The following is a 16403-nucleotide window of genomic DNA, read 5'->3' as shown; positions in this document are numbered from 1 at the left end:
TCTCACAGGTAAAAATTCTCACGGGTAAAAATGGTGTCAGGTGTTGTAAGTCTAACAGGTCTAAAAAGTCTCACGGATAAAAATTCTGCCCAGTAAAAAGTCTCTCGGATAAAAAGGTCTGACGGGTAAAAAAAGTCTCATGGGTGAAAAAGTCTCATGGGTAAAAAGTTTCAAGGGTAAAAGAGTTTTAGGGGTAAAAAAGGTCTACCGTTTAAAAAATGTCACGGGTAAAAAAAGTCTCATGGCTAAAAAAAGTATCACAGGTAAAAAAAGTCTCATGGGCAAAAAAGGTCTCACAGGTAAAAGAGGTCTCAAGTGTAAAAAGTCTTACGGGTAAAAAAGTCTCATGGTAAAAAAAAGTCTCATGGGTAAAAAAATTCTCACGGGTAAAAAAGGTGTCAGGTGTTGTAAGCCTAACAGGTATAAAAATCTCACGGATAAAAATTCTGCCCGGTAAAAAGTCTCTCGGGTAAAAAGGTCTGACAAGCAAAAAAGGTCTGACGGGTAAAAAAAGTCTTACGGGTAAAAAAGTCTCAGGGGCAAAAAAGCTCTCACGTGTAAAAAGTGTCACGGGTAAAAAGTGTCATGGTTAAAAAAAGTCTCATACTTATAAAAAGTCTCATGGCTAAAAAAAGTATCACAGGTAAAAAAAGTCTCATGGGCAAAAAAGGTCTCACAGATAAAAGAGGTCTCAACTGTAAAAAGTCTTACGGATAAAAAAGTCTGACGGGTAAAAAAAGTCTCATGACTAAAAAAAGTATCACAGGTAAAAAAAAGTCTCATAGTTATAGAAAGTCTCATGGGTAAAAAAGGTCTCACAGGTAAAAAAAGTCTTATGGGCAAAAAAGGTCTCACGTGTAAAAAGTCTTACGGGTAAAAAAGTCTCATGGGTAAAAAAATCTTCACGGGTAAAAAAGGTGTCAGGTGTTGTAAGTCTAACAGGTATAAAAAGTCTCACGGATAAAATTCTGCCTGCTAAAAAGTCTCTCGGGTAAAAAGGTCTGACAAGCAAGAAAGGTCTGATGGGTAAAAAAAGTCTCATGGGTGAAAAAGTCTCATGGGTAAAAAGTTTCAAGGGTAAACGAGTTTTAGGGGTAAAAAAGGTCTACCGTTTAAAAAATGTCACGGGTAAAAAAGTCTCATGGCTAAAAAAGGTCTCACAGGTAAAAGAGGTCTCACGTGTAAAAAGTCTTACGGATAAAAAAGTCTCATGGGTAAAAAAAGTCTCATGGGTAAAAAAAGTCTCACAGGTAAAAATTCTCACGGGTAAAAATGGTGTCAGGTGTTGTAAGTCTAACAGGTCTAAAAAGTCTCACGGATAAAAATTCTGCCCAGTAAAAAGTCTCTCGGATAAAAAGGTCTGACGGGTAAAAAAAGTCTCATGGGTGAAAAAGTCTCATGGGTAAAAAGTTTCAAGGGTAAAAGAGTTTTAGGGGTAAAAAAGGTCTACCGTTTAAAAAATGTCACGGGTAAAAAAAGTCTCATGGCTAAAAAAAGTATCACAGGTAAAAAAAGTCTCATGGGCAAAAAAGGTCTCACAGGTAAAAGAGGTCTCAAGTGTAAAAAGTCTTACGGGTAAAAAAGTCTCATGGTAAAAAAAAGTCTCATGGGTAAAAAAATTCTCACGGGTAAAAAAGGTGTCAGGTGTTGTAAGCCTAACAGGTATAAAAATCTCACGGATAAAAATTCTGCCCGGTAAAAAGTCTCTCGGGTAAAAAGGTCTGACAAGCAAAAAAGGTCTGACGGGTAAAAAAAGTCTTACGGGTAAAAAAGTCTCAGGGGCAAAAAAGCTCTCACGTGTAAAAAGTGTCACGGGTAAAAAGTGTCATGGTTAAAAAAAGTCTCATACTTATAAAAAGTCTCATGGGTAAAAAAGGTCTCACAGGTAAAAAAAGTCATATGGGCAAAAAAAGTCTCAGGGGTAAAAAAGGTCTCATGTGTAGAAAGTGTCACAGGTAAAAAGTTTCATGGTTAAAAAAAGTCTCATGGGCAAAATAGGTCTCACGGGTAAAAAAAATGTCAGAGGTATAAAAAAGACTCACGGGTAAAAAAAGTGTCAGGTGTTGTAAGTCTAACGGGTAAAAAAAATCTCACGGGTCAAAATTCTGACCGGTAAAAAGTCTGACGGGTAAAAAAAGGCTCATGGGTAAAAAAGGTCTCATGGGTAAAAAGTGTCATGGGTAAAAAAAGTCTCATGTGCAAAAAAGGTCTCACAGGTAAGAAAAGTCTTATGGGCAAAAAAGGTCTCACGTGTAAAAAGTCTTTACGGGTAAAAATGTCTGATGGGTGAAATAAAGCCTCACAGGTAAAAAAAAAAAATAATCTCATGGGTAAAAAGTTTCAAGGGTAAAAGAGTCTCGAGTAAAAAAGATCTACCGTTTAAAAAAAATCTCATGGGTAAAAAAAGTCTCACGGGTAAAAAAAGTATCACAGGTAAAGAAAAGTCTCATTGTTATAGAAAGTCTCATGGGTAAAAAAAGTCTCACAGGTAAAAAGACTCATTGGTAAAAAAGTCTCAAGGAAAAAAAAGGTCTCGTATAAAAAGCCCCAAAGGTAAAAAAAGTCTCATGGGTAAAACAAGTCTTATGGGCAAAAAAGGTCTCACAGGTCAGAAAAGTCTTACGGGAAAAAAAGGTCTCACGTGTAAAAAGTCTTACGGGTCAAAAAGTCTCATGGGTAAAAAAACTGAAACCTGTCAGACCTTTTTTACCCTTCAGACTTTTTACCCGAGAGACTTTTTAGCAGGCAGAATTTTTATCCGTAAGACTTTTTATACCTGTTAGGCTTACAACACCTGACACCTTTCTTACCCGTGAGACTTTTTTTACCCATGAGACTTTTTTACCCGTAAGACTTCTTACACGTGAGACCTTTTTTGCCCATAAGACTTTTCTTGCCTGTGAGACCTTTTTTGCCCATAAGTGTTTTTTTACCCATGAGCCGTTTTTTACCTGTGACACTTTTTACACATAAGACCTTTTTTTTCCCCTGTCACAAGTAAAATAAGTCTCATGGGCAAAAAAGTTATCACGTGTAAAAAGTCTTACGGGTAAAAAAGTCTCATGGTTAAAAAGTATCATGGGTAAAAAAATTCTCACCGGTAAAAACGGTGTCAGGTGTTGTAAATCTAACAGTCTCACGGATAAAAAGTCTGCCCGGTAAAAAGTCTGACATGTAAAAAAGGTCTGACGGGTAAAAAAAGTCTCATGGGTAAAAAAAGTCTCACAGGTAAAAATTCTCACGGGTAAAAATGGTGTCAGGTGTTGTAAGTCTAACAGGTCTAAAAAGTCTCACGGATAAAAATTCTGCCCAGTAAAAAGTCTCTCGGATAAAAAGGTCTGACGGGTAAAAAAAGTCTCATGGGTGAAAAAGTCTCATGGGTAAAAAGTTTCAAGGGTAAAAGAGTTTTAGGGCTAAAAAAGGTCTACCGTTTAAAAAATGTCACGGGTAAAAAAAGTCTCATGGCTAAAAAAAGTATCACAGGTAAAAAAAAGTCTCATAGTTATAGAAAGTCTCATGGGTAAAAAAAGTCTCACAGGTAAAAACGGTGTCACGTGTTGTAAATCTAACAGTCTCACGGATAAAAAGTCTGCCCGGTAAAAAGTCTGACATGTAAAAAAGGTCTGATGGGTAAAAAAAGTCTCATGGGTGAAAAAGTTTTAAAGGTGAAAAAGTTTCAAGGGTAGAAGAGTTTTAGGGGTAAAAAAGGTCTACCATTTAAAAGAAGTCACAGGTAAAAAAGTCTCATGGGTAAAAAAAGTCTTATGGGCAAAAAAGTTCTCACAGGTAAGAAAAGACTTATGGTCAAAAAAAGTCTTACGTGTTAAGTCTTACGGGTTAAAAAGTCTCATGGGGAAAAAAAGTCTCACAGGTAAGAAAAGTCTTGCGGGCAAAAAAGGTCTCACGTGTAAAAAGTCTTAGAGGTAAAAAAAGTCTCATGAGTAAAAAAATTCTCACTGGTAAAAAAGGTGTCAGGTGTTGTAAATCTAACAGGTATAAAAAGTCTCACGGATAAAAATTCTGCCTGGTAAAAAGTCTCTTGGGTAAAAAGTCTGATGGGTAAAAAAAGTCTCATGGCTAAAAAAAGTCTCACAGGTAAAAAAAGTATCACAGGTAAAAAAAAGTCTCATAGTTATAGAAAGTCTCATGGGTAAAAAAAGTCTTATGGGCAAAAAAGGTCTCACAGGTTAAGAAAAGTCTTATGGGCAAAAAAGGTCTTGTGTAAAAACTGTCACAGGTAAAAAAATTCTCATGGGCAAAAATGGTCTCACAGGTAAGAAAAGTCTTATGGGCAAAAAAGGTCTCATGTGTAAAAAGTCTTAGGGGTAAAAAAGTCTCATGGGAAAAAAAGTCTCACAGGTAAGAAAAGTCTTATGGGCAAAAAAGGTCTCATGTGTAAAAAGTCTTAGAGGTAAAAAAAGTCTCATGAGTAAAAAAATTCTCACAGGTAAAAAAGGTGTCAGGTGTTGTAAGTCTAACAGGTATAAAAAGTCTCACAGATAAAAATTCTGCCCGGTAAAAAGTCTCTCAGGTAAAAAGTCTGACAAGTATAAAGGGTCTGACGGGTAAATAAGTCTCATGGGTGAAAAAGTCTCATGGGTAAAAAGTTTCAAGGGTAAAAGAGTCTCAGGTGTCAAAAAGGTCTACCGCTTAAAAAAAGTCTCATAGCTAAAAAAAGTCTCACGGCTAAAAAAAGTATCACAGGTAAAAAAAAGTCTCATAGTTATAGAAAGTCTCATGGGTAAAAAAAGTCTCACAGGTAAAAAGTCTCATTGGTGAAAAAGTCTCAGGGAAAAAAGGTCTCATGTGTAAAAAATGTCACAGGTAAAAAAAGTCTCATGGGCAAAAAAGGTCTCACAGGTAAGAAAAGTCTTATGGGCAAAAAAGGTCTCATGTGCAAAAAGTCTTATGGGTAAAAAAATTCTCACGGGTAAAAAAGGTGTCAGGTGTTTTAAGTCTAACAGGTATAAAAAGTCTCACCGATAAAAATTCTGCCCGGTAAAAAGTCTCTCGGATAAAAAGGTCTGACAAGCAAAAAAGGTCTGACGGGTAAAAAAAGTCTCATGGGTGAAAAAGTCTCATGGGTAAAAAGTTTCAAGGGTAAAAGAGTTTGAGGGGTAAAAGTTCTACCGTTTAAAAAATGTCATGGGTAAAAAAGTCTCATGGCTAAAAAAAGTATCACAGGTAAAAAAAGTCTCATGGGCAAAAAAGGTCTCACAGATAAAAGAGGTCTCAACTGTAAAAAGTCTTACGGATAAAAAAGTCTCACGGGTAAAAAAAGTCTCATTGGTAAAAAAAGTCTCACGGGAAAAAAAGGTGTCAGGTGTTGTAAGTCTAACAGGTATAAAAAGTCTCACGGATAAAAATTCTACCCGGTAAAAAATCTCTCAGGTAAAAAGTCTGACAAGTATAAAGGGTCTGACGGGTAAATAAGTCTCATGGGTGAAAAAGTCGCATGGGTAAAAAGTTTCAAGGGTAAAAGAGTCTCAGGGGTAAAAAAGGTCTACCATTTAAAAAAAGTCTCATGGCTAAAAAAAGTATCACAGGTAAAAAAAAGTCTCATAGTTATAGAAAGTCTCATGGGTAAAAAAAGTCTCACAGGTAAAAAGTCTCATTGGTGAAAAAGTCTCAGGGAAAAAAGGTCTCATGTGTAAAAAATGTCACAGGTAAAAAAAGTCTCATGGGCAAAAAAGGTCTCACAGGTAAGAAAAGTCTTATGGGCAAAAAAGGTCTCACGTGTAAAAAGTCTTACGGGTCAAAAAGTCTCAGGGGTAAATAATTCTCACGGGTAAAAAAGGTGTCAGGTGTTGTAAGCCTAACAGGTACAAAAAGTCTCACGGATAAAAATTCTACCTGGTAAAAAATCTCTCAGGTAAAAAGTCTGACAAGTATAAAGGGTCTGACGGGTAAATAAGTCTCATGGGTGAAAAAGTCTCATGGGTAAAAAGTTTCAAGGGTAAAAGAGTTTTAGGGGTAAAAAAGGTCTACCGTTTAAAAAATGTCACGGGTAAAAAAGTCTCATGGCTAAAAAAGGTATCACAGGTAAAAAAAGTCTCATGGGCAAAAAAGGTCTCACAGATAAAAGAGGTCTCAACTGTAAAAAGTCTTACGGATAAAAAAGTCTCACGGGTAAAAAAAGTCTCATTGGTAAAAAAAGTCTCACGGGAAAAAAAGGTGTCAGGTGTTGTAAGTCTAACAGGTATAAAAAGTCTCACGGATAAAAATTCTGCCCAGTAAAAAGTCCGACGGGTAAAAAAAGTCTCATGGGTAAAAAGTTTCAAGGGTAAAAGAGTCTCAGGGGTAAAAAAGGTCTACCTTTTAAAAAAAGTCTGACGGGTAAAAAAAGTCTCATGACTAAAAAAAGTATCACAGGTAAAAAAAAGTCTCATAGTTATAGAAAGTCTCATGGGTAAAAAAGGTCTCACAGGTAAAAAAAGTCTTATGGGCAAAAAAGGTCTCACGTGTAAAAAGTCTTACGGGTAAAAAAGTCTCATGGGTAAAAAAATCTTCACGGGTAAAAAAGGTGTCAGGTGTTGTAAGTCTAACAGGTATAAAAAGTCTCACGGATAAAATTCTGCCTGCTAAAAAGTCTCTCGGGTAAAAAGGTCTGACAAGCAAGAAAGGTCTGATGGGTAAAAAAAGTCTCATGGGTGAAAAAGTCTCATGGGTAAAAAGTTTCAAGGGTAAACGAGTTTTAGGGGTAAAAAAGGTCTACCGTTTAAAAAATGTCACGGGTAAAAAAGTCTCATGGCTAAAAAAGGTCTCACAGGTAAAAGAGGTCTCACGTGTAAAAAGTCTTACGGATAAAAAAGTCTCATGGGTAAAAAAAGTCTCATGGGTAAAAAAAGTCTCACAGGTAAAAATTCTCACGGGTAAAAATGGTGTCAGGTGTTGTAAGTCTAACAGGTCTAAAAAGTCTCACGGATAAAAATTCTGCCCAGTAAAAAGTCTCTCGGATAAAAAGGTCTGACGGGTAAAAAAAGTCTCATGGGTGAAAAAGTCTCATGGGTAAAAAGTTTCAAGGGTAAAAGAGTTTTAGGGGTAAAAAAGGTCTACCGTTTAAAAAATGTCACGGGTAAAAAAAGTCTCATGGCTAAAAAAAGTATCACAGGTAAAAAAAGTCTCATGGGCAAAAAAGGTCTCACAGGTAAAAGAGGTCTCAAGTGTAAAAAGTCTTACGGGTAAAAAAGTCTCATGGTAAAAAAAAGTCTCATGGGTAAAAAAATTCTCACGGGTAAAAAAGGTGTCAGGTGTTGTAAGCCTAACAGGTATAAAAATCTCACGGATAAAAATTCTGCCCGGTAAAAAGTCTCTCGGGTAAAAAGGTCTGACAAGCAAAAAAGGTCTGACGGGTAAAAAAAGTCTTACGGGTAAAAAAGTCTCAGGGGCAAAAAAGCTCTCACGTGTAAAAAGTGTCACGGGTAAAAAGTGTCATGGTTAAAAAAAGTCTCATACTTATAAAAAGTCTCATGGCTAAAAAAAGTATCACAGGTAAAAAAAGTCTCATGGGCAAAAAAGGTCTCACAGATAAAAGAGGTCTCAACTGTAAAAAGTCTTACGGATAAAAAAGTCTGACGGGTAAAAAAAGTCTCATGACTAAAAAAAGTATCACAGGTAAAAAAAAGTCTCATAGTTATAGAAAGTCTCATGGGTAAAAAAGGTCTCACAGGTAAAAAAAGTCTTATGGGCAAAAAAGGTCTCACGTGTAAAAAGTCTTACGGGTAAAAAAGTCTCATGGGTAAAAAAATCTTCACGGGTAAAAAAGGTGTCAGGTGTTGTAAGTCTAACAGGTATAAAAAGTCTCACGGATAAAATTCTGCCTGCTAAAAAGTCTCTCGGGTAAAAAGGTCTGACAAGCAAGAAAGGTCTGATGGGTAAAAAAAGTCTCATGGGTGAAAAAGTCTCATGGGTAAAAAGTTTCAAGGGTAAACGAGTTTTAGGGGTAAAAAAGGTCTACCGTTTAAAAAATGTCACGGGTAAAAAAGTCTCATGGCTAAAAAAGGTCTCACAGGTAAAAGAGGTCTCACGTGTAAAAAGTCTTACGGATAAAAAAGTCTCATGGGTAAAAAAAGTCTCATGGGTAAAAAAAGTCTCACAGGTAAAAATTCTCACGGGTAAAAATGGTGTCAGGTGTTGTAAGTCTAACAGGTCTAAAAAGTCTCACGGATAAAAATTCTGCCCAGTAAAAAGTCTCTCGGATAAAAAGGTCTGACGGGTAAAAAAAGTCTCATGGGTGAAAAAGTCTCATGGGTAAAAAGTTTCAAGGGTAAAAGAGTTTTAGGGGTAAAAAAGGTCTACCGTTTAAAAAATGTCACGGGTAAAAAAAGTCTCATGGCTAAAAAAAGTACCACAGGTAAAAAAAGTCTCATGGGCAAAAAAGGTCTCACAGGTAAAAGAGGTCTCAAGTGTAAAAAGTCTTACGGGTAAAAAAGTCTCATGGTAAAAAAAAGTCTCATGGGTAAAAAAATTCTCACGGGTAAAAAAGGTGTCAGGTGTTGTAAGCCTAACAGGTATAAAAATCTCACGGATAAAAATTCTGCCCGGTAAAAAGTCTCTCGGGTAAAAAGGTCTGACAAGCAAAAAAGGTCTGACGGGTAAAAAAAGTCTTACAGGTAAAAAAGTCTCAGGGGCAAAAAAGCTCTCACGTGTAAAAAGTGTCACGGGTAAAAAGTGTCATGGTTAAAAAAAGTCTCATACTTATAAAAAGTCTCATGGCTAAAAAAAGTATCACAGGTAAAAAAAGTCTCATGGGCAAAAAAGGTCTCACAGATAAAAGAGGTCTCAACTGTAAAAAGTCTTACGGATAAAAAAGTCTCACGGGTAAAAAAAGTCTCATTGGTAAAAAAAGTCTCACGGGAAAAAAAGGTGTCAGGTGTTGTAAGTCTAACAGGTATAAAAAGTCTCACGGATAAAAATTCTGCCCAGTAAAAAGTCCGACGGGTAAAAAAAGTCTCATGGGTAAAAAGTTTCAAGGGTAAAAGAGTCTCAGGGGTAAAAAAGGTCTACCTTTTAAAAAAAGTCTGACGGGTAAAAAAAGTCTCATGACTAAAAAAAGTATCACAGGTAAAAAAAAGTCTCATAGTTATAGAAAGTCTCATGGGTAAAAAAGGTCTCACAGGTAAAAAAAGTCTTATGGGCAAAAAAGGTCTCACGTGTAAAAAGTCTTACGGGTAAAAAAGTCTCATGGGTAAAAAAATCTTCACGGGTAAAAAAGGTGTCAGGTGTTGTAAGTCTAACAGGTATAAAAAGTCTCACGGATAAAATTCTGCCTGCTAAAAAGTCTCTCGGGTAAAAAGGTCTGACAAGCAAGAAAGGTCTGATGGGTAAAAAAAGTCTCATGGGTGAAAAAGTCTCATGGGTAAAAAGTTTCAAGGGTAAACGAGTTTTAGGGGTAAAAAAGGTCTACCGTTTAAAAAATGTCACGGGTAAAAAAGTCTCATGGCTAAAAAAGGTCTCACAGGTAAAAGAGGTCTCACGTGTAAAAAGTCTTACGGATAAAAAAGTCTCATGGGTAAAAAAAGTCTCATGGGTAAAAAAAGTCTCACAGGTAAAAATTCTCACGGGTAAAAATGGTGTCAGGTGTTGTAAGTCTAACAGGTCTAAAAAGTCTCACGGATAAAAATTCTGCCCAGTAAAAAGTCTCTCGGATAAAAAGGTCTGACGGGTAAAAAAAGTCTCATGGGTGAAAAAGTCTCATGGGTAAAAAGTTTCAAGGGTAAAAGAGTTTTAGGGCTAAAAAAGGTCTACCGTTTAAAAAATGTCACGGGTAAAAAAAGTCTCATGGCTAAAAAAAGTATCACAGGTAAAAAAAGTCTCATGGGCAAAAAAGGTCTCACAGGTAAAAGAGGTCTCAAGTGTAAAAAGTCTTACGGGTAAAAAAGTCTCATGGTAAAAAAAAGTCTCATGGGTAAAAAAATTCTCACGGGTAAAAAAGGTGTCAGGTGTTGTAAGCCTAACAGGTATAAAAATCTCACGGATAAAAATTCTGCCCGGTAAAAAGTCTCTCGGGTAAAAAGGTCTGACAAGCAAAAAAGGTCTGACGGGTAAAAAAAGTCTTACGGGTAAAAAAGTCTCAGGGGCAAAAAAGCTCTCACGTGTAAAAAGTGTCACGGGTAAAAAGTGTCATGGTTAAAAAAAGTCTCATACTTATAAAAAGTCTCATGGGTAAAAAAGGTCTCACAGGTAAAAAAAGTCGTATGGGCAAAAAAAGTCTCAGGGGTAAAAACGGTCTCATGTGTAGAAAGTGTCACAGGTAAAAAGTTTCATGGTTAAAAAAAGTCTCATGGGCAAAATAGGTCTCACGGGTAAAAAAAATGTCAGAGGTATAAAAAAGACTCACGGGTAAAAAAAGTGTCAGGTGTTGTAAGTCTAACGGGTAAAAAAAGTCTCACGGGTCAAAATTCTGACCGGTAAAAAGTCTGACGGGTAAAAAAAGGCTCATGGGTGAAAAAGCCTCATGGGTAAAAAGTTTCAAGGGTAAAAAGTCTCAGGGGTAAAAAAGGTCTCATGGGTAAAAAGTGTCATGGGTAAAAAAAGTCTCATGTGCAAAAAAGGTCTCACAGGTAAGAAAAGTCTTATGGGCAAAAACGTCTCACGTGTAAAAAGTCTTTACGGGTAAAAATGTCTGATGGGTGAAATAAAGCCTCACAGGTAAAAATAAAAATAATCTCATGGGTAAAAAGTTTCAAGGGTAAAAGAGTCTCGGGTAAAAAAGATCTACCGTTTAAAAAAAATCTCATGGGTAAAAAAAGTCTCACGGGTAAAAAAAGTATCACAGGTAAAGAAAAGTCTCATTGTTATAGAAAGTCTCATGGGTAAAAAAAGTCTCACAGGTAAAAAGACTCATTGGTAAAAAAGTCTCAAGGAAAAAAAAGGTCTCGTATAAAAAGCCCCAAAGGTAAAAAAAGTCTCATGGGTAAAACAAGTCTTATGGGCAAAAAAGGTCTCACAGGTCAGAAAAGTCTTACGGGAAAAAAAGGTCTCACGTGTAAAAAGTCTTACGGGTAAAAAAGTCTCATGGGTAAAAAAACTGAAACCTGTCAGACCTTTTTTACCCTTCAGACTTTTTACCCGAGAGACTTTTTAGCAGGCAGAATTTTTATCCGTAAGACTTTTTATACCTGTTAGGCTTGCAACACCTGACACCTTTCTTACCCGTGAGACTTTTTTTACCCATGAGACTTTTTTTCCCGTAAGACTTTTCTGACCTGTGAGACCTTTTTTGCCCATAAGACTTTTCTTACCTGTGAGACCTTTTTTGCCCATAAGTGTTTTTTTACCCATGAGCCGTTTTTTACCTGTGACACTTTTTACACATAAGACCTTTTTTTTCCCGTCACAAGTAAAAAAAGTCTCATGGGCAAAAAAGTTATCACGTGTAAAAAGTCTTACGGGTAAAAAAGTCTCATGGTTAAAAAGTATCATGGGTAAAAAAATTCTCACCGGTAAAAACGGTGTCAGGTGTTGTAAATCTAACAGTCTCACGGATAAAAAGTCTGCCCGGTAAAAAGTCTGACATGTAAAAAAGGTCTGACGGGTAAAAAAAGTCTCATGGGTGAAAAAGTTTTAAAGGTGAAAAAGTTTCAAGGGTAGAAGAGTTTTAGGGGTAAAAAAGGTCTACCATTTAAAAGAAGTCACAGGTAAAAAAGTCTCATGGGTAAAAAAAGTCTTATGGGCAAAAAAGTTCTCACAGGTAAGAAAAGACTTATGGTCAAAAAAAGTCTTACGTGTTAAGTCTTACGGGTTAAAAAGTCTCATGGGGAAAAAAAGTCTCACAGGTAAGAAAAGTCTTGCAGGTAAAAAAGGTCTCACGTGTAAAAAGTCTTAGAGGTAAAAAAAGTCTCATGAGTAAAAAAATTCTCACTGGTAAAAAAGGTGTCAGGTGTTGTAAATCTAACAGGTATAAAAAGTCTCACGGATAAAAATTCTGCCTGGTAAAAAGTCTCTTGGGTAAAAAGTCTGATGGGTAAAAAAAGTCTCATGGCTAAAAAAAGTCTCACAGGTAAAAAAAGTATCACAGGTAAAAAAAAGGTCTCATAGTTATAGAAAGTCTCATGGGTAAAAAAAGTCTTATGGGCAAAAAAGGTCTCACAGGTTAAGAAAAGTCTTATGGGCAAAAAAGGTCTCGTGTAAAAACTGTCACAGGTAAAAAAATTCTCATGGGCAAAAAAGGTCTCACAGGTCAGAAAAGTCTTACGGGAAAAAAAGGTCTCACGTGTAAAAAGTCTTATGGTCAAAAAAGTCTCATGGGTAAAAAAATCTTCACGGGTAAAAAAGGTGTCAGGTGTTGTAAGTCTAACAGGTATAAAAAGTCTCACGGATAAAAATTCTGCCCAGTAAAAAGTCTCTCGGATAAAAAGGTCTGACGCGTAAAAAAAGTCTCATGGGTGAAAAAGTCGCATGGGTAAAAAGTTTCAAGGGTAAAAGAGTCTCAGGGGTAAAAAAGGTCTACCATTTAAAAAAAGTCTCATGGCTAAAAAAAGTATCACAGGTAAAAAAAAGTCTCATAGTTATAGAAAGTCTCATGGGTAAAAAAAGTCTCACAGGTAAAAAGTCTCATTGGTGAAAAAGTCTCAGGGAAAAAAGGTCTCATGTGTAAAAAATGTCACAGGTAAAAAAAGTCTCATGGGCAAAAAAGGTCTCACAGGTAAGAAAAGTCTTATGGGCAAAAAAGGTCTCACGTGTAAAAAGTCTTACGGGTCAAAAAGTCTCATGAGTAAAAAAAGTCTAATGGGTAAATAATTCTCACGGGTAAAAAAGGTGTCAGGTGTTGTAAGCCTAACAGGTACAAAAAGTCTCACGGATAAAAATTCTACCCGGTAAAAAATCTCTCAGGTAAAAAGTCTGACAAGTATAAAGGGTCTGACGGGTAAATAAGTCTCATGGGTGAAAAAGTCTCATGGGTAAAAAGTTTCAAGGGTAAAAGAGTTTTAGGGGTAAAAAAGGTCTACCGTTTAAACAATGTCACGGGTAAAAAAGTCTCATGGCTAAAAAAAGTATCACAGGTAAAAAAAGTCTCATGGGCAAAAAAGGTCTCACAGATAAAAGAGGTCTCAACTGTAAAAAGTCTTACGGATAAAAAAGTCTCACGGGTAAAAAAAGTCTCATTGGTAAAAAAAGTCTCACGGGAAAAAAAGGTGTCAGGTGTTGTAAGTCTAACAGGTATAAAAAGTCTCACGGATAAAAATTCTGCCCGGTAAAAAGTCTCATGGCTAAAAAGTCTGACGGGTAAAAATGGGCTCAGGGGTAAAAAAATTCTCATGTTTGAAAAGGTCCTCATGGTTAAAAAGTCTGATGGGTAAAAACGTCTCATGGTTAAAAAAATTCTTATGGGTAAAATCTTCTCACGTGTTAAAAAGTCTCACGGGTAAAAAAAAAATCATGGGTAAAAAAATCTCATGGGCAAAATAGGTCTCATGGGTAAAAAAAGTCTTATGGGCAAAAAAGGTCTCATGTGTAAAAAGTTTTACGGGTAAAAAGGTCTCATGGGTGAAAAAATCGTCACGGGTAAAAAAAGTGTCACATGATGAAACTCTGACGGGTAAAAAACGTTTCACGGATAAAAATTCTGACCAGTAAAAAGTCTATCGAGTAAAAAGTCCCATGGGTAAAAAGTCTGACGAGTAAAAAAGGTCTGATGGGTAAAAAAATTCTCATGGGTGAAAAAGTCTCAGGGGTAAAAAGGTCTCACATGTAAAAATTGTCACGGGTAAAAAAAGTCTCATGGCTAAAAAAAGTATCACAGGTAAAAAAAGTCTCATAGTTATAAAAAGTCTCATGGGTAAAAAAAGTATCACAGGTAAAAAGTCCCATGGGTAAAAAAGGTCTCACAGGTAAAGAAAATCTCATGGGCAAAAAAGGTCTCACGGGTAAAAATTCTTACGGGTAAAAAAAGTCTCATGGTTAAAAAAGGATCACAGGTAAGAAATGTCTCTTAGTTATAAAAAGTCTCATGGGTAAAAAAAGTATCACAGGTAAAAAGTCCCATGGGTAAAAAAGGTCTCACAGGTAAGAAAATTCTTATGGGTAAAAAAAGTCTCATGGGTAAAAAAATTCTCACGGGTAAAAAAAGTGTCACGTGATGAAAGTCTGACGGGTAAAAAAAGTTTCACAGATAAAAATTCTGACCGGTAAAAAGTCTCATGGTTAAAAAGTCTGACGGGTAAAAAAGGTCTGACGGGTAAAAAAAGTCTCATGGGTGAAAATGTCTCAGGGGTAAAAATTCTCACAGGTCAAAAAAGTCTCAGGGTTAAGAAGTCTCAGAGGTAAAAAAGGTCTCACGTGTAAAGAGTGTCAAGGGTAAAGAAAGTCTCATGGGTTAAAAAAACTATTAAAGGTAAAAAAAGTCTCATAGTTATAAAAAGTCTCATGGGTAAAAGTGTCTCACGGGTATAAATTTTCACAGGTAAAAAAAGTCTCGGTGTAAAAAAAGTCTCACAGATACAAATATCACAGGTAAAAAAATTCTCACAAGTAAAAAAAGTCTGATGGGTAAAAAACATCTTGGTAAAAAATCTCACGCGTAAAAAAGTCTGATGGGCAAAAAAGGTCTCACAGGTAAAAAAGTGTCATGAGTAAACTTCTCACAGGTAAAAAGTCTCACGGGTAAAAAAGTAGCAGGTGTAAAAAAGGTCTCATGTGTAATAAGTGTCACGGGTAAAAAGTGTCATGGTTAAAAAAAGTCTCATGGGCAAAATAGGTCTCACGGGTAAAAAATATTTCAGGGATACAAAAAAGACTCACGGCTGAAAAATTATCACGGGTAAAAAAAGTGTCATGTGTTGTAAGTCTAACGGGTAAAAAAAGTCTCATGTATAAAAATTCTGACCAGTTAAATGTCTCACGGTTAAAAAGTCTCAAGGGTAAAAAAGGTCTTCACGTGTAAAAAGTGTCACAGGTAAAAAAAGTCTCATAGTTATAAATAGTCTCATGGGTAAAAAAAGTATCACTGGTAAAAAAATGTCTCATAGTTATAAAAAGTCTCATGGGTAAAAGTGACTCACGGGTATAAATTTTCACAGGTAAAAAAAGTCTCATGGGTAACAAAAGTCTCTCAGATAAAAATCTCACGGGTAAAAAAATTCTCACACGTAAAAAAAGTCTGATGGATAAAAAACGTCTTGGTTAAAAGTCTCACGGGTAAAAAAGACTTATGGGCAAAAAAGGTCTCACGGGTAAAAAAAGTCTCATGGGTAAAAAAGTCTCACGGGTAAAAAAGGTCTCATGTGTAAAAAATATCACAGGTAAAAAAGTCTCATGGGTGAAAAAGTCTCATGGGTAAAAAAATCTGACGGGTAAAAAAATTCTCACGGGTAAAAAGTCTAATGGGTAAAAAACATCTCGGTAAAAAGTCATGGTTAAAAAAGGTGTCATGGGCAAAATAGGTCTCACTGGTAAAAGAAATTTCAGGGGTACAATAAAGACTCATGGGTAAAAAATTCTCACGGGCAAAAAAAGTCTCAGGTGTTGTAAGTCTGACAGGTAAGAAAAGTCTCACAGATAAAAATTCTGACTGGTAAAAAGTCCCACGTGTAAAAAAGGTCTTAAGGGCAAAAAAAGTCTCACAGGTAAAAAACTCTCATGGGCAAAATGGTCTCACAGGTAAAAAAATCTCACGAGTAAAAAACGTCTCATGTGTAAAAAGTGTCACGGGTAAAAAAGTCTCATGGGTGAAAAAGTCTTATGGGTAAAAAAATCTCATGGGTAAAAAAAGTCTCACGGGTAAAAAGTCTCATGGTAAAAAACATCTCGGTAAAAAGTCTTACGGGTAAAAAAGTCTCATGGGCAAAAAAGGTCTCACAGGTAAAAAAATTCTCACAGGTAAAAAGTCTCACGTGTAAAAATCTTACGGGTAAAAAAAGGCTCATGGGTAAAAAAAGACGGGTAAAAAAAGGCTCACAGGTAAAAAGTCTCACGGGTAAAAATAGTCTCACGTGTAAAAAATTCTCACGGGTAAGAAAATGTCACTTGTTATAAGTGTGACAGGTAAAAAAAGTCCCACGGATAAAAGGTCTGACCGGTAAAAAGACTCTCGGATAAAAAGTCTCATGGGTAAAAAGTCTGACGGGTAAAAAAACTCTCAGGGGTAAAAAAAGTCTCATGGGCAAAAAAGGTATCACGGGTAAAAAAACTCTCACGTGTTAAAAAGTGTCACGGGTAAAAAAAGTCTCATGGGTGAAAAAGTCTCACGGGTAAAGAGTCTCACAGGTAAAAAAGTCTTGGGTAAAAATGGTCTCATGGGTAAAAAAAGTCTCATAGCTGAAAAAAGTCTCATAGCTAAAAAAAGTCTCATGGGCAAAAAAGGTCTCACGGGTAAAAAAAGTCTCATGGGTAAAAAAGGTCTCACAGGTAAAAAAATTCTCATCGGTAAAAAAAAGTCTCACAGGTAAAAAAGGTCTCAGGTG

The sequence above is a fragment of the Falco cherrug genome, chromosome 1 (assembly GCF_023634085.1).
Source record: "Falco cherrug isolate bFalChe1 chromosome 1, bFalChe1.pri, whole genome shotgun sequence".
NCBI classification, from domain to species: domain Eukaryota; kingdom Metazoa; phylum Chordata; class Aves; order Falconiformes; family Falconidae; genus Falco; species Falco cherrug.
Note: the sequence above shows the minus strand (reverse complement) of the source record.